This window comes from Panthera uncia, chromosome A2 (genome assembly GCF_023721935.1).
Source record: "Panthera uncia isolate 11264 chromosome A2, Puncia_PCG_1.0, whole genome shotgun sequence".
Lineage (NCBI taxonomy): Eukaryota > Metazoa > Chordata > Mammalia > Carnivora > Felidae > Panthera > Panthera uncia.
This window is the reverse complement of record NC_064816.1, coordinates 123,996,799-124,003,211: the sequence shown is the minus strand read 5'-3', so window position 1 is coordinate 124,003,211 and position 6,413 is coordinate 123,996,799. Positions and strand designations below refer to the sequence as shown.

At 32.8% G+C, this 6,413-nt stretch overlaps 1 non-coding gene across 1 annotated transcript; it reads left to right on the top strand.

The window, feature by feature from the left end:
• Window positions 1-721: 721 nt before the first annotated feature.
• Window positions 722-824, top strand: LOC125931133 (U6 spliceosomal RNA). The gene has a single exon (XR_007460388.1). It is a non-coding gene; the product is annotated as a U6 spliceosomal RNA (small nuclear RNA).
• The last annotated feature ends 5,589 nt before the right edge of the window (window positions 825-6,413 follow it).

Sequence of the window (6,413 nt, the reverse complement as noted above, 5' to 3'; positions counted from 1 at the left end):
CTTAATAGCAAGAAACTTGAAGCTTTCCTATTAAGATCAGGTACAAGTCAAGGATGTCTACTCTCACCTCTCCTTTTCAAAATTGTACTGGAAGTTCTAGCTAATGCAATAGAATGAGAAAAGGAAATAAAAGATACATAGTTTGGGAAGGAGGAAATAAAACTATCTTTTTTCATAGATGACACAATCGATTACATAGAAAGTCTGAAAAAAATGACCCCCCCCAAAAAAAAATACTAGAACTAATAGATGATTAAAGCAAGGTTGTGTGATACAAAGCTAATGTACAAAAGTCAATTATTTTCCCATATACCTACAATGAATAGACAGAATTTGAATTTAAACACATTATTTACACCAGTACTCCAAATGTGAAATACTTAGGTGTAAATCTAACAAAATATAAACAGCTGTAAGTAAAGAAAAAAGTAAATAAAGAAAACTACAAACTCTGATGAACTAAATCAAAGAAAAGCTAAGTATATGGAGAAATATTCCATGTTCAAGGGTAGGAAAACTCAATATTGTCACGATATAAATTTTTCCCAACATTTGATGTATAGACTCAATGCAATCCCAATAAAAATCCCAGCTAGTTATTTTGTGAGTATTGAGAAACAGATTTTAAAGTTTATTTAGGAAGTAAAAAGATCCAGAATTACCAACATATTGAAGATGAACAAGTGGTAAGGCTGACACTAACTTTAAGACTTACTAGGGCTCGGTTTGGCACCACATATAGTAAAATTGGAATGATCAAGAGAATAGCATGACCCCTGCATAAGGAAGACTTACTATAAAACTATAATAATCAAGACATTTATGGTAGTGACTAAAGAATGGACAAATCAAAGAAATAGAGAATCTAGAATAGACCCACATAAACAGAGTCAACTGGTCTTTGACAAAGGAGCAAAGGCAATTAAATGGAACAAAGATAGTTCTTTCAACAAATGGTGCTAGAACAACTGGATATCCACATGCAATAAAATAGATCTAGACACAAACCTTACCCCTTCACAGAAATTAACTTAAGGTGAATCACAGACCTATATGTAAAATGCAAAACGGTAAAACTCCTAGAAGATAACATAGGAGAAAACCTAGATGACCTAGAGTATGTTGACCACTTTTAAATGCAACACCATGCTCCATTAGAGAAATAATTGATAAGTTGGACTTCATTAAAATTAAAAGTATCTGCTCTGTGAAAGACACTGTCAAGAAAATAAAAAGACAAGCCACAGATTGGGAAGAAATCTTTGCAAAAGACATATCTGATAAAGACTATTATCTAAAATATACAAATAACTCTTAAAATTCAACAATTTTTTTTAAAACCTGACTTTAAAAATGGGTCAGGGGTGCCTGGGTAGCTCAGTTGGTTAAGCATCTGACTCTTGATTTCGGTTCAGGTCATGATCTCATGCTTAGTGAGTTTGAGCCCTGTCTTGGGCTGTGGGCTGACAGGGCAGAGCCTGCTTGGGATTCTCCTCCTCTCTCTGACCCTCCCCTGTTCTCTCTATCTCTCTCTTAAAATAAATAAACCTTTTTTTAAAAAGTCGGTCAAATATCTTAACAGACAGCTCACCAAAGAAAATATATAGATAGAAGATAGCATATGAAAAATTCTCTCCCTTTACATGTTAGTAATAAAATTAAAACAAAAATTAAATACCACTACAAACCTATCAGAATGGCCAAAATCCAGAACACCGACACCATCATTCATGCTGGTAAGAATACAAAATAATGCAGCTACTTTGGAAGACAATTTAGTAGTTTCTTACTAAACTCAACATACTCTTTACCATATGATCCACCAATTTATCCAAATGAATTAAAATTTATGTCTAGGGGAGCCTGGATGGTTCAGTCAGTTGAGTGTTGGACTTCGACTCAGGTCATGATCTTGCAGTCCATGAGTTTGAGCCCCACATTAGGCTCTGTAGTGACAACTCAGAGCCTGGAGCCTGCTTCAGATTTTGTCTCTCTCTGTCTTTCTGCCCCTCCCCTGCTCATACTCTGTCTATCTCCAAAGAATAAACAAACATTAAAATAAATAAAAAGAAAATTTATGTCTATACAAAAACTTGCACACTGATATTTAGAGCAGTTTAATTCATAATTGCCCCAACTTGGAAGCAACCAAAATGTCCTTCAGTTAGTGATTGGATAAACAAATTTTGGTACATCTAGACAATTGAATATTATTTATCACTAAATAGCAAGCCATGAAAGACAGAGAGGAGCCTTAAATGCATATTACCAAGTGAAAGTAGACAATCTGAAAAGGCTATACACTATGATTTCAATGTTATGACATTCTGAAAGAGGCAAAACTATTGGGGATAGAAAAAAGATCAGTGGTTATCAGGGGTTTGGTTGAAAGAGGAGAGGTTTGAATAGGTGAAGCACATGGTTTTTTTTTAAGAGGTAAAACTAATCTGTATAATATGATAATGGTGGAAATATGACAAATCTCATAGAATACAGTCCAAACAGTAAACCTTAATGTAATCTATAGACTTCAGTTAAAAAAATCAATTACATAATAAATAGCAGTAACATCGGTCCATTAATTGTAACAAAGTTTTCATGCTAATACAAGATGTTAAGACACAGGGAAACTGGGAGGAACGAGAGTGTATGGAGACTGTACTATCTCCTTATTTTTTCTATAAATCTAAATCTATAAATCTAAATTTAGAGTTCTAATACTCTAAAAAGTAAACTGTAATTAATTTAAAAATAGAAAAGAAAAACAGAGAAGGAAAGAGAAATAAAGTCAGAGATTTAAAGCATGGGAGAAGGCCTAAAGCACTGCTGCTCATTCTGAAAATTGAAGGAACCAGGCACCTAAAATTGTGAAACCCTACAATTGAGAAGTGAGTTTTGTCAACAACCTGAATGAGCTTGGAAGTAGATTCTTAGCCAGAGTCTCTAGCAGAAGCCCAGACCAGCTGACACCTTGATTTTGTCTTTGTACGGTCCTAACCAGCTGGGCCATGCAATGCCTAGATTTCTCACCTATAAAACAAATGGTGACTAAGTTTGTAGTAATTTGTTTTGTTTTGTTTTACTTATTTTAGAGAGGAGAGAGAGTGTGAGCAGGGGACAGAGGCAGAGCGAGAGTCAGTGAGAGAGAGAATCTTAAGCAGGCTGAACCCTCAGTGCAGGGCCTGACATGGGGCTCAGTCCCGCAACCCTGGGATCATGACAACCAAAATCAAGAGTCAGACATTCAAATGACTGAGCCATCCAGGTGCCCCTGTGGTAATTTTTAAAACAGCAATATAATTCTAAAACAATTCTCATAAAATTATTGCCATTTCATAATCGAGAAAACTGAGGCCCAGGGAAGTTACAATTAAATTCATATTCCAATTAAATAGAATTAGTACATTCCACTAATCTAAGTTACCAATGAGTTAGATGAAACATCCATTTAGTCTACTACCAAAAGATTGTGCCCAGAGAATATGAGAACTAAAACATTTCTAGAGAATATTAATTTGAATTCTATTGATTCAGGGTGTATAATGAATTAAGCATCATTTACATGTTTCTCATTGTGCATGGAGTTTAAAATTAATGAAATAACCTGGAAATCTAATATTATGAGATGCAATTCTACATTATTATCTACTTAAACATTTTATTTTTTTTATTAATTCAGTTCATTTTACTAACAATCATTTATATTTTAGTCTGTAGTTGTTGAAAGTAAGAATATAGAAAAAAAGTAGGAAGACAGAAAGTCATGAGCTTTTTAAGAAAATATCTTTCAATTTAAAATCAATCAGCATTCTGCTGTTTCCTTTTTCTTTTGTTCTTTACGTAGAATCAAGTATTACTATGTGTAAATTTAAGTGAGATTTTTTTTTGTGCATTTAGTATTTCTAAATAAATTGGTTCTTAGCAAAGATTTTTAGTGTTGAGATAATCAGTTTAGCATCTTAAGAAGCCTGCAAAAGGATACTGATTCAAAATCAAAGAAGAAATAAAAGATAATTTTAGATGATTCGGGGGAAACACCCATTTTTGTAGGTGAAATACAATTTGGTTTACATAATGAAGATGGTTGTCTCTGTTTTTCATATAATATGACTTAGTGTATTTCTCTAGAAAGCCCCTATTATATACCCTTTGAAAACTGCTTCATTAGATTTTTCTTGTCCTGTTAACATACAAGCAAATTAAGTTAATCTCTAAAATTTATTCCAATCTGGTTTTTTAATGACAAGGTAAGTATTGATAATTCAATTGGCTTAATCATGACATCTGATTAATCTTCACATATTCCAAATTATTGCATTTATGACAGGTTTGATTACTCCAGGCTCTATATATGATCCTTATGAAGCCACAGAGAATTCACTAAGTCATAGGAAACATAAAATGATCTGAAATATAGCACAAATTAGTGTTTTCAAAATAGGTTAGTCATCTTGGAAGATACTTAGTTAAAAGAAATAAAAATGACTCAATATTTGGAAAAATGCATTAGTACACTAAAGGTTCTGAGCTATTTCTAGAGATAGATAACTGTTTAACTCAATATTTCCCAAATTTCTTTCACTTTGGTAAGCTTTTACTCAAATACCTACATTAACTAAAGTTTCATGGAAAGGTATTTTTGAAAAACTGGCACAGAGTAATTCCTTGAACATAACATGTGTTTTGGAAGACAGAGTGATATAGAGGACAAAAGCACAGATTCCATTTCTACAGGTTGGTTCTGAATCTAAGCCCCACCACACATGGCTTATATCACATAATTTCCACATTTAGAACTTTATACAGCTTCCTTACTGATTAAAGGGGATAATAAGAAAAGCACGGCATGTTAGGATTAGAGGCTCTGGGACTAAAATATGTGGATTTGGATCCTTGTTTCTCTAGATGCTAGTAGTAAGATCTCAGTTAAGATATTTGCCCTATGTTAGCCTTATGGATAATCCTGTTGCCTCCTTCAGAAGATGGTTGGGTTAAATTTTTAAATACATAGAAAGAACTTTAATGAATACTTGAAAAAGATAAGTTTTCAGTAATAATAGCTAAAATTATAATAGTTTACATGGTTGTGATGATGATTGAGACTATGAAATGTCGTTTAAATATGCCTGTCATGATTTGAATACCACAGATGTCATAGCTCCTTCTTGCTTCTTCTTAATTGACATTTATTTTTCCTTCTTTCCATGGTAAGTTTTGATCCACTTTGGAGTTTCTGAAGTATTTTAAATAAGTACTTTATTGAATGATGTCTTGTTTCCAAATAATTTAGAGAAAGCAAATAGATATGGAAATCACGTCAAAGTAAAACTGAGGGTATGGAAGCAAAACGAAATCAGGAAATATTAGGAAAATGTATAGTAATCCTTCCCACAAGTTGGAGAAATAGGTAAATAATTTTCTCTTAGCTCCTAAAAGCCAAAGTTAAAAGGTGAACAAGTTCGATTATAGTAAGCTTTTACTATTTCCCACATTTTAAAAATTGTTCTAATAAAGTATGTTTTCTAGTACTGAGACCCAAAAGATATCTTCTATGTGTCCGAATAAAAAAAAGAAGACAATCCTATGTTAAACACAATAACATTCTTTTCAAAGCAAGGTCACACATTTCAGCCAAATAAATTTTTCACAAGCCTTTCTGATGGTTTATGAAAATTGAAACTAATTAAATAAGTAAATAATTATAAGATGATTTAGTTAAATGAATGGACATCCTCACTGATAATCACTTCAAACATTCAGAGTCAGAGGTTCTATTTTGTGCTAAAGTCTGGAGTGCTGCTAACCTCAGCTGCCAACTGAGGGCAACCATACTGTGAGAGAAGAAAACAGTGACATCCCTGTATATATATATAATCTGACCTGACATCTGATGAGATAGTCTACAGCATCACTACCCTAAACCTCAGGCATAATTGAGGGCTCAGGTTTTCTTCAGAAAAGGCAAGTCTACTCTAACACCCATAAAATGGCCAAAAATTATTTGCCTACACCAATCTCAATTAATTTTGTCTAAAAAATGTCAAAGTAAATATTACCAATTTATAAATCAACATTAAAAAAATCTCAGTAAAGCACCCCCCAATATTTACTGTTTACTGTAAATATGAATTCTTGGATCAGATTTTCCTGTAGATTAATTATAAATGAGTTTGATAACATTGGAAACAAATTGGTTAGATATTATTGTTGTATGCAAAGTATGATTTAATTTGAGGAAAATTTTATTTAACCACTATTCTGGCAATATTTTGTAGCAAAACACTTTGAAGCTACATCTATTAAGTGAGCATAAAATCACACCCACAACATTAACAAAATATATAGTATTCACCCCTCAAAACAATAGCACATGGATCCAAGTCTTCTAGGAGCAGTTATGAGTAATTAAAGTA